Source organism: Ascaphus truei, chromosome 1, assembly GCF_040206685.1.
Source record: "Ascaphus truei isolate aAscTru1 chromosome 1, aAscTru1.hap1, whole genome shotgun sequence".
NCBI classification, from domain to species: Eukaryota; Metazoa; Chordata; class Amphibia; order Anura; family Ascaphidae; genus Ascaphus; species Ascaphus truei.
In genome coordinates, this window is record NC_134483.1 from 59,432,166 (window position 1) to 59,457,322 (window position 25,157).

At 43.2% G+C, this 25,157-nt stretch overlaps 1 protein-coding gene across 5 annotated transcripts in view; it reads left to right on the forward strand.

Annotated features, from left to right (window-relative positions):
• GHR (growth hormone receptor) overlaps nucleotides 1–25,157 on the forward strand; it is a 303,566-nt gene that overhangs the window by 127,069 nt on the left and 151,340 nt on the right. For 4 of the 5 annotated variants that reach the window (XM_075588818.1, XM_075588848.1, XM_075588853.1 and 1 more), the window contains exon 2: nucleotides 7,498–7,563. The gene's annotated coding sequence lies outside the window, so the exon portion shown is untranslated. Of the gene's footprint in view, nucleotides 1–7,497; nucleotides 7,564–14,358; nucleotides 14,428–25,157 lie in introns of all 5 variants that reach the window. The other variant, XM_075588839.1, reaches the window with a different exon arrangement.

Here is a 25,157-nt window from a genome sequence, read left to right on the forward strand (position 1 = left end):
CTATCACGGTATTCAGAAAGCCTCTATTACCTGTGATTGCAAAATTCCCAAAACTGGTGAGTAGTCAGCGACGTGATGTTCACCTCTCTCAAAAGGGCTCACCCGGCGACCTGCAGCGATCTGGCCGGTGCATATCTCGCCAGCGATCGCAAGATTTTAATATACATTTTAATACTAGGGTAGATGAGCAGAGGGTCTGCGGAGCAGAACCGCGTTGATTTCAGGTCCGGAGACACCTGCTTCCCGAGATACAGGCCCTGTTATGGGGTGCTAGTATCGCCTATGCATTTAAATCTTGCGTCACGTGACCGTGGGATTTAAATGCACAGGAGATACCGGCACCCCATAATGGGGCCTGGAAGCAGGGGGTCCCCGGACCTCTAATCAATGCGGTTCTGCTCCAGAGACCCCCTACTCATCTACACTAGTATTAAAATAGCTTCATTAACTTAGCTGCTAGTCCACCTTGGACCCACTATACCCACCCTCTACCCATTGATTGGCACAGTGGTATATCATACCCATATAATATGGGCATGATAAGCCACTATAGCACTCAATGATCAACCTAATAAAAATCCTTAAGGCCAGAAATACACAAAAATAACATAAATACTGTACACAAGCACCTAAACACCCCAACAATAAAAGAACTAAAAGGCCTAATAGTACACATCACAAAATGTATCTATCGCCAAAACAGAAAAATAATTAAAATTATGTTATTCCAAAACATAACAATACAATTAAATAAACACGTATCCACGCAAACTATTCAAGAAATAAAACCACTAGCCAACCAATCAACTTAATAAATAAAAGCTCAAGCCAACAAAACAATTAATACATTTAAACCACAAGCCAACAAAACAATTAATTATTTTAAGACGCTAACCAATCCTAAAATGTACTAAAAACAAGCCATCCAAATTCCAAACAATTTAATCCAAACAATAAACAGACGTAGAGAAAATAACAATCAATTGTAAACAAGCATTTGTCCAAAAAATGCATTGCCTGTCACTGTATCATCTGTACCCTGGCACAGATTCTGGTTAACCCCTTCATTACCTTAGCGATGTTAACTGCAAAGGTAATGAAGGGGTTAACTCCACACGCAGCCCCCCTGCAAGGCCTAAACACCACCAAGGGCCAAATACCACCTTCACCCACCCCCGCTACCCACAATAAACATTGCACTGGTAGCTAGCCCCTTCATTACCTTAGCGATCAGCTGCTAAGGAAATTAAGTTGCCTGTAAATGCATTTTTATTGCATGGGATACATGACGGGGCTCTCCGGTGCTGATATTAATGGGTATCAGCTCCGGTGACTCCCGGCATCAATCCGATGCAGGAAAAAAATCATTTTTTTCTAAGTCCTCTCTCGCCGGCTCCACAACAGGTTCTCCCCAGCTTCACGCCAACGTTTCCTGGTGTGAGGATTTGGGGAGAAACTCGCCATTCTAGAGCCGCGATTCACCACGCTAAGCTAATCATGGCTACGAGAATTACCCGAGTTTCAGAACCTGCCGATAAGTGGCTTATCGCCACTCACCTGGCAATGTGATTTTGACGGAAAAATTGAAAACAAAAATGGGCGATTCATGCCTTTATCGCCACTTATCGAGGCTTACAGAATATTAATAGGCATTTTGGCCGAAAGGGCCTCGATAAGTTGCTTATCGAGGCTTATAGAATAGGCCTCATAGTGTCGTTAATCGGGTTTTTTTTTCCGTATTTATACATATATTATTATTTATGAACAAGGAGGAATAGTAGAGAATGTAAAAATCTTGCACATCATTTCTATTACCTTCAGCATTAATCCTTTCCAAACCATTTCGTTTGAGAAAGAAAATACGTTTATTATCCAGTAATGTCTCCTTTCCCAACTTCCCTGACATAAAAAGCTAAAATGTTTTTCACATTTGTCATGGTCTGTCTAATGCATCGATTCCAGGGGTCTCCAACCTTTTTGTAATGAGAGCTATTTCTGATCAATGAAAATTATTCTGCGCTACTTAAACATATATTGAAAATGTCCACTGTTGATAGAGGTGGTGAAACCCTCCCCACACACAACAGCACTACAACCCCGCTGGATCCCCCCAGACACAATACCCCCAAAATCTTCCCCACAAACCACACACACAATACCCCCATCACACACATTACACCTCTCCACGCAGACACAATACCCCCAGACACAATACCCCCCACGCAGAATAACTTCAGACACACACATACTATAACCCCATAACCCCCCCCCCACACACACACACACACCCACAATACCCCCATCACACACAATACCCCTCTCCACACAGACACAATACCCCCAGACACAATACCCCCCAGGCAGAATAACTCCAGACACACACATACTATAACCCCATAACCCCACCCCCTCCCCCCCCACACACACACACACACAATACCCCCATCACACACAATACACCTCTCCACGCAGACACAATACCCCCAGACACAATACCCCCCACGCAGAATAACTTCAGACACACACATACTATAACCCCATAACCCCCCCCCCACACACACACACACACACACAATACCCCCATCACACACAATACCCCTCTCCACGCAGACACAATACCCCCAGACACAATACCCCCAGGCAGAATAACTCCAGACACACACATACTATACCCCCATAACACAGACACACACACACACATACTATACCCCCATAACACACACACACACACACACATACTATACCCCCATAACACACACACACACACACACACAATACCCCCATAACACACACACACACACCATAAACCTATCTTGGGGAGAGGCCTCCCATGCTGCGCGAATGCGGAAGTTGGGCATGACAACATCCGGTGCGGAGTGGAAGAAAGAGAGGCCCAACAGGGGAGAGTCAGGAGAGAGGCCAGACGGGGGAGAGAGACAGGAAAGAGGCCTGCGGGGGGAGAGAGACAGGAGAGGGGCCTGGGGGGGGGAGAGACAGGAGTGAGAGGCCCGACAGGAGAGAGAGGCCTGCGGGGGGAGAGACAGGAGTGAGAGGCCTGACAGGAGAGAGAGGCCTGCGGGGGGAGAGACAAGAGTGAGAGGCCAGACGGGGGAGAGGCAGGAGAGAAAAGCCCGTAGGAAGAGAGACAGGAGATAGAGGCCCGCGGGGGAAGAGACAGGAGAGAGAGGCCTGACAGGAGAGAGAGGCCTGACGGGGGAGAGACAGGAGAGATAGGCCCGCGGGGTAAGAGACCTGAGAGAGAGGCCCACGGGGGGAGAGCCAGGAGAGAGAGTCACGCACCAGCAAGAGGCCTCTGCAGCCACCGCTCACCCCCGCAGACCCCTGTCGGCAGCCCTGGCAGCACTGCTTAGAATTGGAGGGGGCGAGCTACTCACTGGCAGCCAGAGAGTTACCGGTTGGATGCCCCTGATCTAATCTGTGACAGCTTTGCCAGATCTGCTTCAGCTTCGTTTTAATGCAATCTCCACTTAACTAAAATATTCCAGCAGCATAGTATACTATGGATAGTAGTGTAGTGTCACGGTATATTACTCGCCTGCCTTACAGTATGTGTTCCCAGAGTACTGTTTCCATTCAGCTGCAGCACTCAACTAGCTAATACTACTCCTGGCTTCTTTCCAGCACCATACACCTCTCAAAGATTATTTTATTGTTACATTGATGAGAGGACTTAATTCTTCATTCACTACTTTTCTTTTAAATCCCTTAATCCTATTATCATATTATCAAATATCCTACTTTATGCTTTATGGCAAACTCATGTGACAAGTATATAGCCTTTTTTTTTTTTTTTTTTTTTTTTTAAACAGCCCAAACAAAAGACATATGGGTTGCATATTCTATGGCAGAGGTGCGCAAACTGGGGGGCGCAAGATTTTCCATGGTGGGCGCGGCAGTTGCAGAGGCCCTGTGCTCTTCCCCAAGGCATTTAAATTAAATGCCTGGGGATCGTGTAAGGCCTCTGTAACTCACTTCCCTCGTCTTCGGCAACGCGGTGTCATTTGACGCCGAAGATAAGGAGGGGGGCGCTAGCAGGGGAGGAGAGCAGGCAGGGGGGGTGCAGGGGGAAATGTTTGCACACCCCTATTCTATGGCATTCAAATAATTCTTACTTGTCTTAGATCCTTAATTTGTTGTCAAGCTTGTTTTTTAACCCTCTATAATTAATGGTAAACTTTAGCAGGTATGTAATGGGCAGAATCACTAAGGTCCGCTGCAGTTTAACACGTCTGATCCAACATTAAATGACATTTAAATCTATAGTATTTACCGCCGGACCGGCTGCGTTGACCCATAATGGACATTTGTGAATAACCCAGTAGATATGCTAAGCTTGGTTACTCACGGCCTCATTGCACAAGTTATTGCATGTTGTACTTCACTTATTGTTTGTCACCGTGATTGTACTAATTGGTGTCATATTTAGTCACTGCATACACGAGGTTCATACCACTATCAGTAGTAGCTCTTTACACTATAGTTTTCACAGCTTGGTTATCCACCTACTAGGTGTTGTCTAAGCTTCTTGGTGACTTCAACCTGAACTGGCTTGACCCTAAAAAAAAATAAAAAATCTGCACACAATACAAATCACTACATTTAACACAACTCATTTTACGTACTTGATCAAATGTAAAATCTTGCAACCATTCACTGTTAGATGGGATGTTATCCTCCCGCCAAAATCCAATTCTCTGGTATTTTACCTGACATTTTCAGTGATCATGCAATAGTGTATTTTGTGTATAAAATCTAACTATTTAGAACTGTGACATTTAGAAACTGTAACCTTCAATAATGTGTTGTTGAATTTAAGAGCTGCCCTTGGAATAAAATACATTTGATACATGACTCGGGAAGATCCCAGTATGTGTCTGTGTCTATCTCTGGCTCTAACTCTAACCACATGGATGTTATCTGTGGAGTCCCTCAACTGCCCAAAACTCTGTTCTGGGGCCCTTACTCTTTTCTGTCTTTATAAATGGCCTGCCCACAGTTTGTAAGGCAGTTTCTTTGCATGTGTGAATGCTGATGGTACTATCTTACACAAACACAGCTCTTGCCTCTCTGACCTTGAAAATGTACTGCAATCTGATTTCTCAAAGGTCAAAACTGGATTGCTCAAAACAAACTGTTTTTAAACACAGACAAACAGTATCTATGTGTAACGGGTTTTCTGACCTGGCCTGACCCACCCAATCTCACATTGGCCCCTGTGGTCTAACCAGTCCCCATTACATGGTCGTGTCTGGTGGTGCACCTGTTGGCAACAGGACTCCTGAGTCTCCCGCATGATGGTGTGTGGGGATTTGCCAACCGAGACAGGCAGCTGAGGTAGTGTGCTGAGTCCTACCTATATCCAGTGCAGCGCCTCCACCTCATCAGGATCCCGGCGTCCGCTTGGGGATGAGTCTGATGAGGAACTCCTCTGTGGTGCTTCTCTCTGTGCAATGACTCCACACTTACACACGAGAGGGTCTTTGATCAGATGCATCTTTATTAGTACGGTGGGCCAGCTGCCCTCCACAATGGGGTGTATTCAGCCTCCTATGTTCACCGCACTTCCCTTTGAAAGGTATCTCTTCCCTTAATTGGTGGATTCCCTATCTCCCCTTTAGGGAGATAGTCCCTGTGCCAGGTCCCTGGTCACAATCTTATAAGCTGTCTCCTCCCAAGCCTGCACTCAGACTTGCTCCTTGTCTCATAGCTCTTACATAACCTTCCAACAGCTTCTCTCTGTCTGCCTTGTCCTGCCAGACTCACAGCTCTGCATCAGACTACTGCAACAATGTTGCAGACCTCCATGTGCCTCTTACTGAACAGAGGCAGCCCAACAACAGGAACTCAACTAACTTTAGACAGTGCTGTGTCTTATATCACCTAGGAACAGGCACATCTCTGATGTCACTAACCGTGGACACACAGCATGTTGTCACTTCCTATGGGACATATGACACCTCACCAGGGTGTGAGGGCAAACCTCCATGATAACTGCTGGCATGCCCATAACTTACCAGGCCTTACTGTCAGCAGGAGAGATGACTGCAGCCATTTTACAGCATGGTTACATATGGTACGTGGGACTAAGGCTAAATTTCTCAAGCTTACAATGACAAAGCTATCGTACTGATCAGAGTCAACTCTTACATTAACTTAGCCTCCCTCACTAGCTTTAAATATTTGGGTATATGGCTAGACACCCATCTAACATTTAGTTTGCATATTGACAAACTGACATTAAAAATCTTATTCCAAACTGGGTGGACTTTATAGAAATATATCCTCCTTAAGGTCCTATGTCAGAAATTGCACACTTGACATTACAATATATACAACTCAATATGCCATTTTGTGTTATTATGTAACAACAACACCCACCGTTGTGATATGTTAATAGTAGGGTGGCTATCCCTTGAGTCCAGACGTAATGTACATCTTTCCTGTCTTATCTTCAAATTCTTCTTGGAGAAGTTACACAATTAGCTGAGCAGGCTTCTCACCACTATTGTACACAGCACGTTTCACCTTAGATCTTACTCCAGAAGCTTGCTTATGGTTTAGTAAAAAATATTTTCTAACTGTTCACATTACTTCTAGAACTATTTTCTTGAGTCTCTTAGAACTGCCTCCTGTTAAAGATACTGCAATACTTCTGAGGGTTCATACTTTAAACATGTTTTAATGGGAATATATAATGTTTACATATTAATATGTACCCAGGGCATACTTGGGGTTGCCGGGTGGTTTCTCCCAAAATACTGGGAACAATGGTGAAAGGTGCGACGCGCTTGAGACATACACAAACACCCCTCTCATGTCTCTCTGCTCCTTGCTGTTTCCTCCTCTGTATGGCCCCACCCCAGGCTCCTGTCACCTCCTCCTGATTGGCTGCTGCTGCTGGGTAATGCAGCCAAACAGGATGGAAGAAGCTGCACCAGCCCCTTAGCAAAAGTCCTGCTCTCTCCCTGCTCACGGAAATCCCGCGGTCCCCCAAGCCGCTCAGGTTACTATGTCCAGAGAGGTAATACCGGATGTATACAGTACAAGTCCAGTTTTACCTCCAATTTTTTTACTGGACAGAGTGTCTAAATACAGGACAGTCCAGTTTAATACTGGAACCTGGCAACCCCAGGCATACAGTACTTGAAAGCCAGAGATATATTGCATTGTAATATATACTGTACCTATCATCTTCCTTAGAACATAGCTAATACGAGGCAGCATTACTGGCAGCTAGAGCTGGGGTGTTTGAAGGCACTAACAGATGTTGTTTTTGCACAAAACTAGCTTTTTGTATATACATTAAACTCAGTGTTAGTTGCCCTGATTTAACAGAGCTTTGTGGATGTACCCCCAATGTATTTTTTCCTGTTAAAATATTTTCTAAATAAATCAGCAATGTTTGTTTACTGATAATTTCTATTTTTCTATGAATGTGATGGTGATATATCTTGCTAATGTGCTTTCTTTTTTTAGGACAGGGATCGCTCCAAGAACCTGCCATTCCAGCCTAACTGCTTATCTCCAAAGTTTGGATGTAGGGTAAGACATCATATTTATTTATTTCATGTGTTTGCTTTTGGGATCACTACACCAGGGGAGCACAAATTTTTGAATCTGCGCCCCCTGCCTGGCCTCTCCCAGTCTCGCGCCCCCTCTCCAACCTGCCAGCTGTGTCAAATGACACTCCGGGGTCGCGTTACATCACGTCACGTGACCTGCGGCGTCATTTGATGCTGGTGACATCATGTCACATGACCCCGCGGCGTCAAATGACGCTGTGTTGCCATGGAGACATGTTTGAATCCTGGTAAGTGATACTGTTGCAGAGGCCTCACGCGATCCCCGGCACTTAATTTAAATGCCTTGGGGAGGAGCGCAGGGCCTCTGCAACTGGCCGCAGCGGCCCAGAAAATTTTCCTGCCCCCCCTGGGGGGTTAACCCCACAGTTTGCGCACCGCTGCACTACACCACACTTTACAGTATATATAAGTAACAGCAAAAGTATATATGAGTGAATTATGTATCAACTTTGCTGGGATTTTTGGCAGTAAAATAGCTGTGACAAGACTTCCCTTTATTCCATAAGTATGCTAGAAATTTACTTTAAAGCAGCGGTGATCGATTGGCGAAGATTCAGCTCATTCACTAAATGGCCGTCAGTGCAGCAGAAGAGGACCAAAGATGCAAAGTTCTATGAGGAAGATCATGTGACCATGTGTCACTAGATACAGTTGGTGCACTGCTAGAGAGAGGACAGGGCTCAAAAAGGGGTGTGCCAGAGCCCGTTTCAGAAGAGGAAGGGGATGTGAGTTTGTAAATGGTTGCTAAAGAAACAAAAAATGCTTGTTACATTGTTGTTGTTTTGTTTTTTAATGCTACAAGTATTTTCTCATAGTAAAGAACTGATTTATTTAAAAAAACACACATGTAGGATATTGCTTGGACTGCAGCTTTAAACAAGTATGAAATGCTTAGCTAGCTTGTATCTTAAAAAGGAGTGACTTGGCAGAGAATATACCTTAGTAGTAAAAATGTATCTAGTGCTTTCCAAATATCAGCATGGTCAAGGCATCCTCCACTGGTCGAATCTAACTCAGTTGTTATGTAACAATAACTCAGTTATCTACAGTATGCCTACTGACAACAAACTAACAGAAACAAAATGGCACAATCACAGACAAATCCTACAAATATTATATACAATTAATACATATGAGTCATATACAGTATATGCACAATAAACAGATGTGTCATACATAGAGAGTTATAGAGAGAGATGTGTCCTACAGTAAGAGTTAATTAACAACTAGACATTCTACCCCAGTATTCAAATATATATTTGATTTAGTCAAGATAACTTATTCATCTGATATACCTAAAATGGGTATTAGCTATTATCAAGCAGACCTAGGTGCTACATAGACAATAGCAGAAAATGTGTATGTAAATGTAATATCACAGCAAAAAACAAGCAAATATAAAATGTATACAAAAAAAGAAGAAGAAAAGACAAGTAATTAATAGAATTCCCAACATTAAGTATATATGTGGATGAAGAAAACCAAAAGCATCAAAAAATGAATAAAAACAAGAATAGTAACAGAAAAGAAAGAAAAACCCAAGCACAGAATTGTCATACTGTATGTAGCCCTCTTTCCCCCCGACTAAAGAGACTACCGGTACTGCCGTTACCTGTTGGCTCACAGAAGGCCTAAGCCTCCGCCTCTGGGACCCTGGGGTGGTATATCGATCGCCTCGGTGCAGCGCCTCCACCTGCGAGGGATCCCAGTGTAGTGGGATGAGCCCCTCACAAGCACCAATAGTAATACACACGCCTGTATATAATAACAACCTTTACTATACACCATAAACAGTACCCTGTACCACACAGTATAACATAATAACCTCTACCACACAGTACAATGAACACCCAGCCCAGTACCACCAGTGAGTGTCCCCAAAGTACATTGGGTGCTAGTCACCAATACCCTGATGTCCATTTGCAAATGTCCAGGCCCACCCACAAGTGTAGGGAGTAGCACTACCCCATTAGCTGTTGGTGCACTTTGTTTAGGTACCTGCCGAGTTCTCCAGTATTCAGTGCGACCGACTTAACAATGAGGATCCACTGATCCAACGACGTTGTCGTCCGCGATGGCGTTCCACCTCCACGTGGGGTGAATTCCCGTTGGTAGTATCACAATACAGAGTCTCTGAACATAGGTGGTCTGGTCCCAGACCACAGGCCATGTGTCACCGCGTGGCGTCTTCACTGTGTCCCTGACACTAAACAGTAAAATGGGGAAGCGTCCCTATCTATGGGGCCTTCCCTGAAGCAACCACAAACTCCCTTGAGTGGGGCCTATCTGGGACTTAAGAGGGGTTCTCTGGCCTAGTCTAAGTGCCACTGACACTCAGTCGATCAACATTTCAAGCCAACATTTCCTGGCTCCAACTGCCTCCTCGCGCTCCAAGTGTGCCAAATGTTGCAAAATCCCTCCCAGTACCATGCTGCAGCCCTATTGACTAACCTTTCCCACGTGATCGGGGTGCTCCAGGGGATCCTGGAATATGTAGTTCCCCTGCGGAGCTAAGTAGAAGATGGCCACCGCGAAACACCAGTACTGCGCATGCGCACCCCTCCTGATCGCCACCGGGACCCTTCTGCACAACTGTCATGACAGCCCCCATTAGCAGGGTGTGCCTGAGAGCCACCAGTACAACGGAGCTCCCTCTCCTTGCATGCACGCTGGCCTGCAGTGTCCCTGACAGCCGCATGCCGCACCGGCTGCACCCGATCACTCCCGCAGCCGTCCCCGTCAGCCGCAGTAGCCTCCCCCTTCCCGCATCAGAGGTAAGTGGAGGGCAGGGGGACATGGCTACACATATAACGGTCCTCAGTGAACCATATGGTTATGATGTCTGAAGTCATCCAATCAAGGCCAAACGTAGTGCAGTATCACATATTAAGGAGAAATCCAGAGTAGTAAATGGATATACAACTATGTTTCTGTAATATGAACAAAATGATGTTTGAACTTCATAAAACAGGATATCATCCAGTTCATGACACACTAACAGTGGCTTATGGGCAGCACATCTAAGGTTTAAACGGGCAATCATGATGGTGAAGTATCAAATATCTGCAACAAAGCAAAAAAGAAGCACAAATCCATTGACTCACAGGAGGGAAATCTTAGCTGTGTAGGAAAAATTGAAATGTTGATCGAATGAGTGGGAATTCTTTACGTCACAGTAAAAGGGGACCTTTGTCCCATCACACTCTCCTGGGTATGGGGCCCACGTCTCATCGACAGAACAAATCTCCCCATCAGATATGTCAAGAGGTCATATTCCCGATTTAGCCCATTCGGTGCATGGTCTCCAGTTCTTGGTTCCAAAATGCTTATGGCGATCCTCCTCTTCCATTTCACGGTTGAAGGGCGCTGTGGTCACGTGACACTGCTGTACGGGAGGAGCCAAGGCATTCTGGTGCTGCGGCCTCTCGCACTCAAAGGGTACTAAGTAAAGTTAGCAGTTGATGTTTTTGCACAGATGTACGACTGACCTGCTATGTAACATGAATGCAAACCATTTGTTTTCCTGTCCAATTTAAATATTTTGAATCCATGACAATAAATTTATGCCGTCTGAACGTCTGTAATATACGGATCTCGTGTTTGTCAAATAAACATTAGTTTTATTCAATAAAATATACAATATGCGAGATATAGATTTCCTCTATAATTTGACCCTGACCTCGGAAATACATATCAGATGCTCACTGAATCAAACAAAATACATAATTATGTTTTGAGAGATTATACCTCTGTTCTTCATCAGTGTAGAATACAGGGACAAATGGTTTCGGTTAACTCAATTCCGTTTTCTCATTAAGGTAACGCATTCAGCCCTGTTGTAGTATATATATATATATATATATATATATATATATATATATATATATATATATATGTAACGGGTTTTCTGAACCGGCCTGACCCCCCCAATCTCATATTGGCCCCTGTGGTCTAACCAATCCCCATTATGGTGTAGTGTCTGGTGGTGCACCTGTTGGCTACAGGACTCCTGAGTCTCCCGCATGATGGTGTGTGGGGATTTGCCAACCCAGACAGGCAGCTGAGGTAGTGTGCTGAGTCCTACCTAGATCCAGTGCAGCGCCTCCACCTCATCAGGATCCCGGCGTCCGCTTTGGGATGATTCTGATGAGGAACTCCTCTGTGGTGCTTCTCTCTATGCAATGACTCCACACTTGCACACGAGAGTGTCTTTAATCAGGATCATCTTTATTAGTACGGTGGGCCAGCTGCCCTCCACAATGGGTGTAATCAGCCCTCCATTGTTCAGCTGCTTCCCTCTGAAAGGTTCCTCCGTTTCTAATGGAGTTGCTTCCACCTCTCCCCTAAGGGAGATTCACCAGCTTCTCTGTCTGCCTTGTGCTGCCAGACTCACAGCTCTGCATCAGACTACTGCAACAATGTTGCAGACCTCCATGTGCCTCTTACTGAACAGAGGCAGCACAGCAACAGGAACTGAACTAACTTTAGACAGTGCTGTGTCTTATATCACCTAGGAACAGGCACATCTCTGATGTCACTAACCGTGGACACCAGCATGTTGTCACTTCCTATGGGACATATGACACCTCACCAGGGTGTGAGGGCAAACCTCCATGATAACTACTGGCATTCCTGCATACTTACCAGGTTTACTGCCAGCATGAGAAAGAGATATGTACACCAATTTTACACATGGCTACATATATATATATATATTCCCCAGTATTCCCTTTCTATATCATTTTAAAAAGGGGAATCATTACAATATGTAACTGGCACATCAAGGATTTTGTGTGGGATTATGTGAGGGATGGGAATTCCCATGCGGTGTCCAACCACACTGTCCTCCCCTGGTGTCTGAGTTGTGACGGTAACTGTAACTGTCAGTGAGTGCCAAGACCGTAACAGTGAGCCAGATGCTGCTTCACTAATGCAACATCAGAGCAGGATCTTGCTGCTGGGGGTCAGTCATGGATGCACACTGACACACACACACACACACACACACACACACACACACACACACACACACACACACACACACACACACACACACACATTCTGACATACAGAACACTGGGGGGACGAGGGCAGGTTTGCCAGAACAGCCGCTCCTCCCCCACCACTCAACAAAATGTTGGCTCCTAAAAATTGTAGCTGGCTCCTAATATTTTGACATTTGTATCCACCACTGGATTATGTACAAATGATGTAAATTGTTTATTATAAGAGAGGGGTACTGTGAATTCCTGTTTGAGAAACCGAGACACCATTTCATGGGAAAAGTATTGGTGCGAAACACCACTGTTTTTCTGGTTTTATTTGCACACAGTGCGCGACATAATTATGACATTTCGAAACGTATAGCACATTTCCAGGAAACGAGTGGTACACGTTAGTAACTGATAAAACTATGATCAATTGCAAGCTTTTAGGCACCCAGGCCAAACTAATACGTACATTATGATATGTGATAATGTATGTTGTCTTTTCAAACAAATCGTGGTATGGTGCACTTAGCAAGTGAGTGATTTACCATTTACTGTAGTAGAGGAGGGTCCCGCCATGCATTGATCTGTTAAGTAGCTAATTTTACACCAGAAGTGCCATTTTCTTGAAAGCATGCATTTGTGAGTCATTTGTTTAATACAAACACTGCACCATTACAGCTAATTGTCATTAATGAGGGTGTTTAAAAATGACACATAATAGGACTTGCAGGTGGTGTAGCCAATGCCTTTGAGTTTTTCCAATGAAACAAAAATGGTCAGATGTAAATATAAAATCAAAAGTATATATTGGAATAATTCTCAGTACTTTGTTTTCTTCCTGGAGAAATATATTTAGCATACTTACAGTATATATATTTTTACACTCTGGTATGAGTAAGTGTTGGCACATTAAAAGGAATGATATAGCCTGGTAAATATATCTGTCAGGAATAAGGAATGTTCAAAATATAATAATAATAGCATGTTCTTGTATAGCGCTGCTAGTTTTACGCAGCGCTTTACAGAGACATTTTTCAGGGACAGGTCCCTGCCCAGTGGAGCTTATACTCTATTTTTTTTATATATATATATATAAAGGTGCGAGTGCTGAAACTCAATGGTGGCATTTCATAGGAATGAAGCGAAAAGGTTGGCGCTCTAAAATAGTGGTCATGGCATTAGTACAGAGGTCCTTAACTCCAGTCCTCAAGACCTTCCCAACAGGTCAGGTTTTCAGGATATCCCTGCTTCAGCACAGGTGGCTCTGAGCCGCTGATTGAGCCACCTGTGCGGAAGCTGGGATATCCTGAAAACCGGACCTGTTGGAGAGGTCTTGAAGACAGGAGTTGAGAAACCCTGGCTTATTATTTATTCACCCAACATTTCTCAAGGTCTGCTGTGTTGGACCAAAATGTCGGATGAATAAAAACGAACCCAATGACCAGTAATTTGTCGTGATACCCTATTTGCTTCATTTCTAAAAAGAAAAAGCGAATATGACACATGGTTGCATGATTGTTTTTTTAAACATGTGCTTTCTGCCACTGTAATGATATGGCAACCATAGTAATTCCATCAACGCGGATGCAGGCTCATCATCTGTTCTGTGCTACAGTATGACCACTTAAAGGCCTTGCGCCTCTGTGGGACAAATAGCCCTGCAGTGCTGCACTTAGACAGTCAAAAAAATGTATTGCTCAAATTGCCTATACTTTACTTTTTTTATCCTGATTATTATTATCCTCATTTTCCATTTTGCAAAGGTATTGAAAATTTCCTGTGGCTCCTCCTGAATGGGGTTTCTCTAAAAACTGCTTCATCAGTGAACACTTGTAAGTGAAATATTAAAATAATGAAATATTGCATTTTTCCTCAGATAAGCAGCAGCCCCTTACTAGCCTGTGATGAAACCAGCAGATTCCGTGATGCTTTTTTGGCATAAATCTGTGAATGTGTTTAATACGGCAGGCATACGTTTATAGGACTCCATTTTAAAATGCATTCGAAGCAAAAGGTGATGCTGTGTGGTAATTTGCATGTCATTACTCAGAATGCCTGGTTAAGCAGGGCTGCAGACCTGTCTGAGACTTGTGAATGTACTCGCAAGTTATATTTTTATTTGCTGTTAATGTTTTTTTTTAAATCTTTAATTACAAAGCCTAGAAGACATACTTTAGTGTTTTTACTTTATTGAAATTTAAACCAGCCATCTGTCCTATCATTAAAAAAACAAAAAAAAAAGGATTTAAATCTGGGGGTCCTATGGTATTTTCAGCTCAGAGTAACCCCTCCCCCCACCCAGGTTATTGATATATTTACAGTTTTTTGTAGAGATGGGCAAAGCCGAATGTGTGAGATCAGAACAACACATTCCAAAACCAAATACAAACTCAAGATTAAGGGGGATATTCTCGTAGTGGTGAGTTGTGCAAATCTGTGCAGAAGAGCCCTGTCCGATCGGACTTGCATGTTTTAAATTCTGCCCTCAGATTATTCACTGGGTTTTTTGTTAATATTAGATTTGCAGGGGAATACTCGAATGCGAAAATGTAGACAGAGGGCAGAGACAGAGAGGGAGACAAAAAGTGTTATATATAACCCCCCCATTTTCAAACAACATGTGAGAGACACATGTGCACAAACAATGGGCACCTCTCTCCCTCCTGCAAAACTGTATTTCAGGTTCTGCCAATAGTGGTATAGACATCCACCTAAAAAGGTAGACAAATGTCATTTTTAAAATACATTCACGAATATTCGCACTTTGGAATGTTGGAAATTTTGGGGGCTGATTAAACACTTTCAGCCCACTAAGGTTGGATTTCATTTCCAACTCATTCTAATTTGAATGGCACGTGGGCTGGTGGAGATGTTCCTGTTCATTGTTCTTATAAACATTTGTGTCAGGGTCTCCCAGACATCCTGCTCCTAGCCATAATTCCTTTCTCTGTCCACCGGGTGTGCTGCTGGTTTCTGTCTGCTCTGGGGTCCCTCTGTCTGTCTGTCTCCTTGTTGCTCCTGTCCTCTGTCCTTATAGTTCCTGTTTCCTGTTACTCCCTTGCCTTTGTTTTGTGCCAGACTCCATATGCCCATGCTTCTGCCGCAGATTCTGTTCCTGAACCTGTTCTGTTCCGTGTTGGACTCCTGTACCTTTATTAAAGACCCTTGCTGATTATCTGGCTTGTTCCTGTTTGTTCCCTGCTCCCTGGTCGCAGTACCTGTTCCCTAGTCTAAGTCCCTGCTCCCTAGTCTCCTTTCCTGCTTCCCTGTCCTGCACCTGCCACCTGCCTCCGACCTCTGCGTGTGACCCCAATGTTCCTGCTTGCCGCCTGCCTCCGACCTCTGTGTGTGACCCGACGTATCTTCTTGCCGCCTACCACCGACCTCTGCCCTTGACCCCAAAAATCCTTGCCTCCCCTGCTGTTCCAGCCACCGAGGTCCAACCCACTCCAGGAGTCTCCCGTGACAATTTGTCTCATATTATGTTATTCTAAGAAGACATTTTCAAACTCACTAATTCTTTACCACCTTTCTAATAGTGAGGAATGTACAGATGTAGCCAGATTAAATGTCTCCAGATCTGGGGTAAACTGCGGGAACACGGAATTAAAATTGCGGGGGGTTCAAATATGGATACACGGAACCCCCACCCCTCCCCGCAACAACGTCTCTGGAGACAATGAGTATAGCTTCAGCTGTTATTTCTTGAATTTAAACCTCAGACAATTGCTTAACTGGAAAAAATAAGTCGTCCATACAGTATTGTTCAATGAGAAATGTAAAAAAAAATAACTTTTTTTTCCATTTATTTTTTCTTTATTTACAAATATTTGTTAATCTTTAAATAAATAAAATTACATTTTAAAACAATATGATTTATAAAATGTTATCCAGACCAAGATCCAATTCATTTATTTTTTTTACCAGTAACTATTCCTATTAAGGGTCCACATGATGCCTACGTATGATAGGACATTTAAGGTTTGGGAACACTTGGGGCAATATGACCAAGTAACCCCTCTTTATAAAAATGTACAGCTTACTTTACCAACTTGGACACTATCATTTTAGGAGATTAAGGGGCTGATTCTACATGTGCTAGAGCAGATGACCAGGCCATTTTTGGATGATACTCCCCAAAGACTTCAATGAGGAATTTTGTCAGAAAACAACCCGATCGGCTGCTGCGAGGTAATTCTATATCCGCCAAAGCATCCGATTGGGCTGGTTTTGGCCGAAAATCCTAATTGAAGTCTTTCGGGTAGTCAGTCGGTCCCCCGTTCTCTTAACACAACTGTTTAACAAATAGTTCCTATTTATCTTATTTATATAAAACATATTATTAGGTAACTCATTAGAGGACTCTGTTAGAATAAATATGACTTACTGAATGGGTCTCACACTCATAAGGCCATGCTTATAGTGCCGGCGACGCGACCAATGACGTCACCCGCCGACGTCGCCATTGCGAAAGTTACATTTAAAATTTTGGTGATGTCGCTGGCCTTGTATGACGGCGTCATAACAGGGTAAGATAGAGGGACGGAGGAGCTCTCCGATTGGCTACATTGAGAGACCGTCGCTGAAAAAAACAAATATCTGTGACTAACAGATTTTTGGAAGCACTATCGCTCCGTCGCGCCATTGCTTGCACTATAAGCGCCGCCAGCGACAATGCATTTGTTTTGACGCTACGGTCGCGTCGCTGTTGCCATCGCCGGCACTATAAGCGCAGCCTAAGATGTCTCTCTCTCACTCATAGGAAACCTGTCTCAAAGAACATCAGAGCAACCTCTTACACCCTGAATCCAAGTTGCCTTTCTGATTGCTGTCTCTCACTTGGTTGTTTCTCACTCCTTGAAGACGTTCACTTTCTCTTAGTGTGCCTGTCTCATTCCATGAAGACTTAATGTTACTTACTTAAAGCTGCAGTTCAAGCAACATCCTACGTGTGTGTTGTTTTTAATAAATCAGTTCTGTACTATGAGAAAATACTTGTAGCATTTTCTTTGGAGAAAAAAAACTATTTTTAAAGACATGTTTAATGTATTCTAATGTAACAAGCATGTTTGTTTCTATAGCAACCATTTACAAAGTCACATCCCTTTCCTCTTCTGAGACAGGCTCTGGCACACCCCTTTTGCCTTCTCTCTAGCAGGTGCACCAATTGTATCTAGTGCCTGCCTGGTCACATGATCTTCCACACAAAACTTTGCATCTTGGGTAATCTTCTGCAGCACTGACAGTGATGTAGTGAACCCCGAGCCAAATCTTTGCCGTTCGATCACAGGAGAACCGATCGATCGGCAACTTAGCTAATCACTTGTCAGTGTGCAGATTGTACTGATGCACATGGATTTTGAATGGAATTTTTATCTATTTTTTAAACGGCAGCTTGAACTGCTGCTTTAAGACGCTGAATAAGCTTCTTACTCTCTGAATACTATTTCGTACTCTTAGGAATATCCCTTAGTGAGGTTTTGCACTCCCTAATTACTATCAGTTGCTTCCTGAAGGCTCTCTCTTCCATTTGATATGGCTATCTGTTACCGCTAAAGCTTAAAGATTTTCTTTCGCTCATAAACAGGCTATCGGTCACTTTTAGGAAGACATCCGCTCACTCACAGGAAGGCTGTATTTCACTCTTGAATGTTGTCTTGCTACGTGTCAGAGACATGATTCCTTGGACTTCAACCAATGTAAAAGCTGACAATTCCTGATTCCCTAACTAATACTTCACATTGTTTAATAAAACAATATCCTGATTTATTGATGTTAACAATATATCACACATATTTTGAAACAATAGGATTTATAAGGTCCTATACAAATTAACCTCTTGGGAACTCGCATACAAATCAGATTAAATTCACCACTAAATGCCCCCAAAGTACAGATGTAATAGACATTATTGCACCCGTTAAGGCAATGCATTGTGTTAACAATGGCACTTCATGTAACAGTAGTGTTATTGAAAACAATGGTTAAGGAGAAAACACGTGTGTTATTAAACTCATTATTTTCTGCATTAATTCACGTTAACGGGGGGTAATAACGCCTGCTTCCGCTGTAACAGGGATTTCAAGAGCTGGGTTACTTTTAGTCAGATATTCTTAAAAACAACAAAGGCCTCTGCTTACTGTGGTGCTTCATAAAACACCTTCCAGCACTGGGGAACACCTTACAGTCGGTTCGCTTGAACAGCATTGCTTAGTAAATATGGGCCTCAATGGGAAATATATGTGAAAATGATCATGCAAGAATTGTGTCCAGAACGTGTAGAATGTCACTATGAAGACGGCATTTTACTCTGCCTGAGAATAACAAACTATCTCTCGCTTTGAACTTGTAAGTGCTGCAGTTTACGCAGAACTGTGCATTGAATTTTTGAAGCACCAATCCCTTTATTAGAAAATAATTGTGATGATGAAGGAACGAGGAGATAAAGTCTTAGGAAATGTATTAACGGCAGAACAAGACTGGTATCATACTTTATAGATCACTCATAAGACCCCGTTAGATTACTGTGTTCAGGTCTGAATACCTTCTCTCTAACAAACTGCTATTAAATTGGAGACTGGTCCACATCCTAAAACTTATCGGCTGTGTGGAAAAGCTGTGTAATGCGGCAGGCATAAGATTATAGGGGTTCAATGTTAAAATGGACAAGAAGCAAAGAGTGACACACTGAGCGCTCATTTGCATGTCAATACCCAGAATCCCGGGCTGCAGTGGAAGCATACTATGCTAAGAGATAATAGGGACAGACAGGGTTGCAGATCTGTCTGAGATGTGAATGTGCTCACAAGTTATATTTGTACTGTATGTGTTGTACACTGCACAATGGACGATTTTGTCACTTTTTACCCACCATAACTAAACAACACGTCCAGCCTCCAAGAGAGAAGGGAGAGAGGGATATTATAAAATACATCATGTGTGCTGGGTCCAGGTAATTTCCTGGTACTAAAAATATGGATGGGTATGCCGGGTACCGGGTAATTTCTGGATACCCGGTACGTACATCACTAAATATAACTAGAAGTAGTGTGCCTGTCACTGTCACTTTGTGTATTTTTTTTGCGTTTCTGAGGAATATATATCTTTACAGTAGTAGGTCAGTAACAGTGGGCCTGGGATGTCCAGGAGAAGTCTCCGCATCAGTGCAGAGTATGACAGTCTCTCAGCAGGATCCACTGCTTGTCTCGTTCTGCCTGTTTATAAACTCTGAGCAGTGACTTCAATAGACTGAAGTGACGCTATATACAATAGATCTTCTATGCCAGTGGTTCCCAGAACTTTTTACATTTTGCATAATAATGTGTGGATGCAAAGCATTGTGGGGAGCGACATTGGAACTAGGAATATGCTCGGTTTTATTAGAGATAAAAGTATTATTATTAAGTTTGTTTAACAGCTATATGTGTGTAGCCATGCTGTAAAATGGCTGCGGTCATCTCTCCTGCTGACAGTAAGGCCTGGTAAGTTATGGGCATGCCAGCAGTAATTATGGAGGTTTGCCCTCACACCCTGGTGAGGTGCCCTATGTATGGATGGGAGTGGTCACAGGCCCTGACTCCATGGTTAGTGATGTCAGAGTTGTGTCAGCCCCAGAGGATACATAAGGCACAGCACTGACCAAAAGTTAGAGTTAGGAGCGAGTTGGAAGTAGAGAGTAAGAGTGTGTTGCTGAGTTATGGAGTTAAGAAGCTGTTAAAAGGACAGTGTTTGGAACTGTGACCAGGTACCTGGTCACAGGGAGATATCCTGCGGGGATAGGGAATCCCTACATTAGGAGGACTATACCTTTCAAAGGGAAGTACGGTGAACAATGGAGGGCTAAATTCACCCATTGTGGAGGGCAGCTGGCCCACCGTGCTAATAAAGATGTTCCTGTTGAAAGATACCCCCGTGTGTAAGTGTGGAGTGATTACGCAGGGGGCTGCACCACAGAGGAGTTCCTCACCAGGACCATCCACAAGCTCAAGCTGGGATCCTGATGAGGTGGAGGCGCTGCACTGGATCTAGGTAGGACTCAAGCACACTACCTCAGCTGCCTGTCTGGGTTGGCAATCCCCAACACAACATCATGCGGGAGACTCAGGAGTCCTGTTGCCAACAGGTGCACCACCAGACATCACACTGTAATGGGGACTGGTTAGACCACAGGGGCCAATATGAGATTGGGTGGGTCAGGCCGGTTCAGAAAACCCGTTACATGTGTGTGCAGGGAGGGAAAGAGCCGGGACAAATGTCCCAGGCCCGATGGCTACGAGCGCCCGGATGGCTGACACTGGTAGTTGGGCCCGGCTACAGGACATCAGATTGTAGAGAGAGCAGCGCAGTAAAAATAAATCGTCTGATTAAATGCACATATAGTATAATTTTTTGGAAATGCAGTTATTATCTAGTAATATAGTTTGCTCATTGAGGCCATAGGGCAAGTGCTGCTCTTACGCATTTACTGGGAATAAAACACTAGCCACAGAAAACATTGTACAGGACTTTTGTGTGTCTGAAGAGAATATCACTGCGGTTCTTAGGATGCCAGTGGTTTAGCATTCACTGGTTATAGAGCTGAACATACTGCACGGATAGCTACAAGACCTTCTCACTATACTGTACATTCCTTCATTAAAAACACCAGACATCTACAGAACTGAAATAGGTCACAGATGTAGCAAGACTTGCTGTTCTCTGTACCACGTTCACGCGGACCGCACCGCAGCCACTGCGTGCGATCACAGACCCGAAAACAGAAAGCGGCCCAGGCGGATTAACAATGTGGGCGTCCCTTCTTCTGAATGGGACCCCTGCAGCAATAATCCTGCCGGGCCAGCCACCAGTCTGGAAGAGTTGCGCAGAGGTGTCCCAAAGAGAGCTGTCTCTCTCTCACCGTGTCTCCTCGAGTATCTCAGAAACAGTCTCCGTATCTGCAATGCCCCTTGATGATGTAGATAACTGAATAAAAATATCTACATCATGAGGGGGGATACTATAGGACCATATTCGGTTATCTACGTCATCAAGGGGGTTGTACAGGACATTTAAATCTGAATATTCCAAACAGAATCAATTATTTTTAAAAAGTGTCAATATAATAAAGGCATAACATATAAATCCAATAATCATTTAAAAAATTAGAACACACAACTTTGTGAACACCCCTGAAAATAGATAGCAAACATACAGTGTAGGCTAAATACAGCTAAACATCTAATAGCAGGGCAGCAAGAATCCACTAAAGTCAATGCCAGTAGTTCAAGTACCACAAGAAACTGTGGGCAATGGTACAGTAAAGGCTGAACACAGCTTGCAAGAAAGCACTCCACACGAGCACAAGGAGCAGAGCCACAGGGTTTGATTACTGTCTTCATACAGGGTTTGATTACTGTCTTCATTTGCTATTGCCATTAACCTTTCATTGACTGTTGTGGACTCCTGGTGCTTCTTTGCAATCTGCTTTCTTGCAAGCTGTGTTCAGCCTTTACTGTACCATTGCCCACAGTGTCTTGTGGTACTTGTACTACTGGCATTGACTTTAGTGGATTCTTGCTGCCCTGCTATTAGCTGTTTAGCTGTATTTAGCCTACACTGTATGTTTGCTATCTATTTTCAGGGGTGTCTGAGTTGACCAGTTATAGGGGAAGGGAGGCTTAGGGAAGTACCTCTGGGACCTTTTGGACCAGGGGGAATGGGCCAGATGAAGAGGTAGTCCCTCGAAACGTCGCCCCCCCCTAGCATACTTGCCATTCTCCGTTTGTTTGTGTATATTCCTTGTGTTTCATGTTTTTTTCCTCTTTCCCGCCCCTCCCCCCACCCCTCACTTTGTGACATGCCCATTTGTGACACTGATTTCTGCAAATACATTTGATTTATTTCTGGTTCGTTTTATTATTAAATGTTTATTCTGCATTACAACTATTTTCATAATTTAGCTATTAGACAGTGAGTGCTGGTACTTACGTAGATTTGTTAGTACTATACAGGGGAATAAGGGTCCCCTTTGGTTCCGTACACCCTACAATTGCATTAATTTAACACTATCAGAGTGCTGTCTATCGTCCCCTTTTACCCACTGAATATGTTTGCGTTCCACGATGTGCGTCACCGCCGACAGTTCCCGGTTGGCGGTCTTTCTTATTAAAGACCTTTTGAATAAGATTGGTCACATTGTAGTATACATGTTTATAAGGGTTTTTTTTTTTTTTTTAAATAAATATGTGTGTCTTTATTCGATTTATCAAGTAGTATTACCACTATACTATAGACACAATTCACCTGGCTAATTAAGTGTTGTGCGTCAAAATGTGGCTGTAGACTGTAGATGTGCTTAAGTGTGTCATTGGCACCTGAAGAATAGTCCAGGCAGGACCTGAAACGCTGACCCTGCTTCTGCTATTTGTCCCAAATAAACCTGCTTTGAAAAAAATCTGTCTATTGCATCTCTCATCTTACCTGGGACAAAAGGAATGTCTTTCTTAACCTTTTCCTTCTGTCTGTGTCAAGAGGCCCGCTTTGGGAGCCTAGTAAATTCAAGTACATACAGTAGAGCCCCAAATAATTTAGAACATGAATAGATCTTTACTTTAACTATGTAGATGACTCAGGAGCTTACAGCGTGTTGTGTAGCCGGACGCAACTGAAGGCGTCCATTGGTAATATATTTATAGGCAGCTCTGTATACAACCAGAATGAGTTCTATGAATTCACAGGCACCCTCATTGAAAAATAAACATGAAACAACTTTTTATTTTTTTGACAAAAATCAGATCATCTTGATTGCGTCCCATTTCCGTCTCCTCGGCACGATCCTTCTGAGTACTTCTGTGGCTGCTACTTTGCAGTTGTAATATTAGCTTTCAGTAGGGGTGGGGTGCAGGGAAGTAGGGAAATGCCTTTGTCAGGCAGACTGGAAAAATTAATTTTGTGCTACTGTCAATTTTGCCATGAAGCAACCAGGCAAGAATGTGAATAGTTGTACTTTGAATATTTTGTAAGGAGGCAAAATATATTGCTCATTTTTAAGAAAGAAGTGCTGTAGCTAGGAAAATATCTGGTTGTCTTCCTTGATGCTTTTATTGAATAAAGCCCTTCAGGGCTTCAGTTCGATGCCACGGATTTGAGGTCTTGCTGCCACTGGATAGCAAAATCATAGCTACAAATAATTTTGGAAGGATTCATTGGTGAAATAAAAAGCTATGGAAATGGAATACAGCAGGAACATGAATGCATGAGAGAGCTGTGTAGTAAGTTACAACGTTCAGGGAATATACTGTACACTAAAACACATTAATAGAATGGAAAATAGGCAGAACAATATGTGCTCATTATTTTATAGGTAAGTAAGGAAGTAGCCTCTGGTGCAAAAAAGAGAGTGAAGACTTTAAACTACAGTATGTAAGAGTTACAGTTGTGTGAAAAAGAAAGTACACCCTCTTTGAATTCTATGGCTTTACATATCAGGACATAATAACAACCATCTGTTCCTTAGCAGGTCTAAAAATTAGGTAAATACAACCTCAGATGAACAACAACACATGACATATTACACCGTGTCATGATTTATTGTTTGGAACGGTTCCCAGGAGAAAGCCTCTTCTCTCTAAAAAGAACACAGCAGCATGGCTAAGGTTTGCAGAGTTGCATCTGAACAAACCACAAGGCTTCTGGAACAATGTCCTTTGGACAGACCAGACCAAAGTGGAGATGTTTGGCCATAATGCACAGCGCCACGTTTGGCGAAAACCAAACACAGCATATCAGCACAAACACCTCATACCAACTGTCAAGCACGGTGGTGGAGGGGTGATGATTTGGGCTTGTTTTGCTGCCACAAGACTTGCGAACCTTGCAGTCATTGAGTCGACCATGAACTCCTCTGTGTCACAAAGTATTCTAGAGTCAAATGTGAGGCCATCTGTCCGACAGCTAAAGCGTGGCCGAAATTGGGTCATGCAACAGGACAAGCACACCAGCAAATCTACAACATAATGGCTGAAAAAGAAAAGAATCAAGGTGTTGCAATGGCCTAGTCAAAGTCCAGACCTCAACCCGATTGAAATGCTGTGGCGGGACCTTAAGAGAGCTGTGCATAAACAAATGCCCGCAAACCTCAATGAACTGAAGCAACGTTGTAAAGAAGAGTGGGCCAAAATTCCTCCACAACGCTGTGAGAGACTGATAGTCATATAGAAAACGATTACTTCAAGTTATTGCTGCCAAAGGTGGTTCTACAAGCTATTGAATCATAAGGTGTACTTAGTTTTTCACACATGGCTTCTCCATTTAGGCTTTATTTTTGTTAAAAAAATCATGATGGTGTAATATGTCATGTGTTGTTGTACATCTGAGGTTGTATTTACCTAATTTTAAGACCTGCTAAGGAACAGTTGATTGTTATTATGTCCTGATATGTAAAACCATAGAATTCAAAGAGGGTGTACTTTCTTTTTCACACAATTGTATGAACACGTTTTATTAAATATGTTTAAATGCCTTCACTGCATATATGCAGTATTGCACTGTAAATCTGAATCGCATGATACTATGTAAAGAAAAG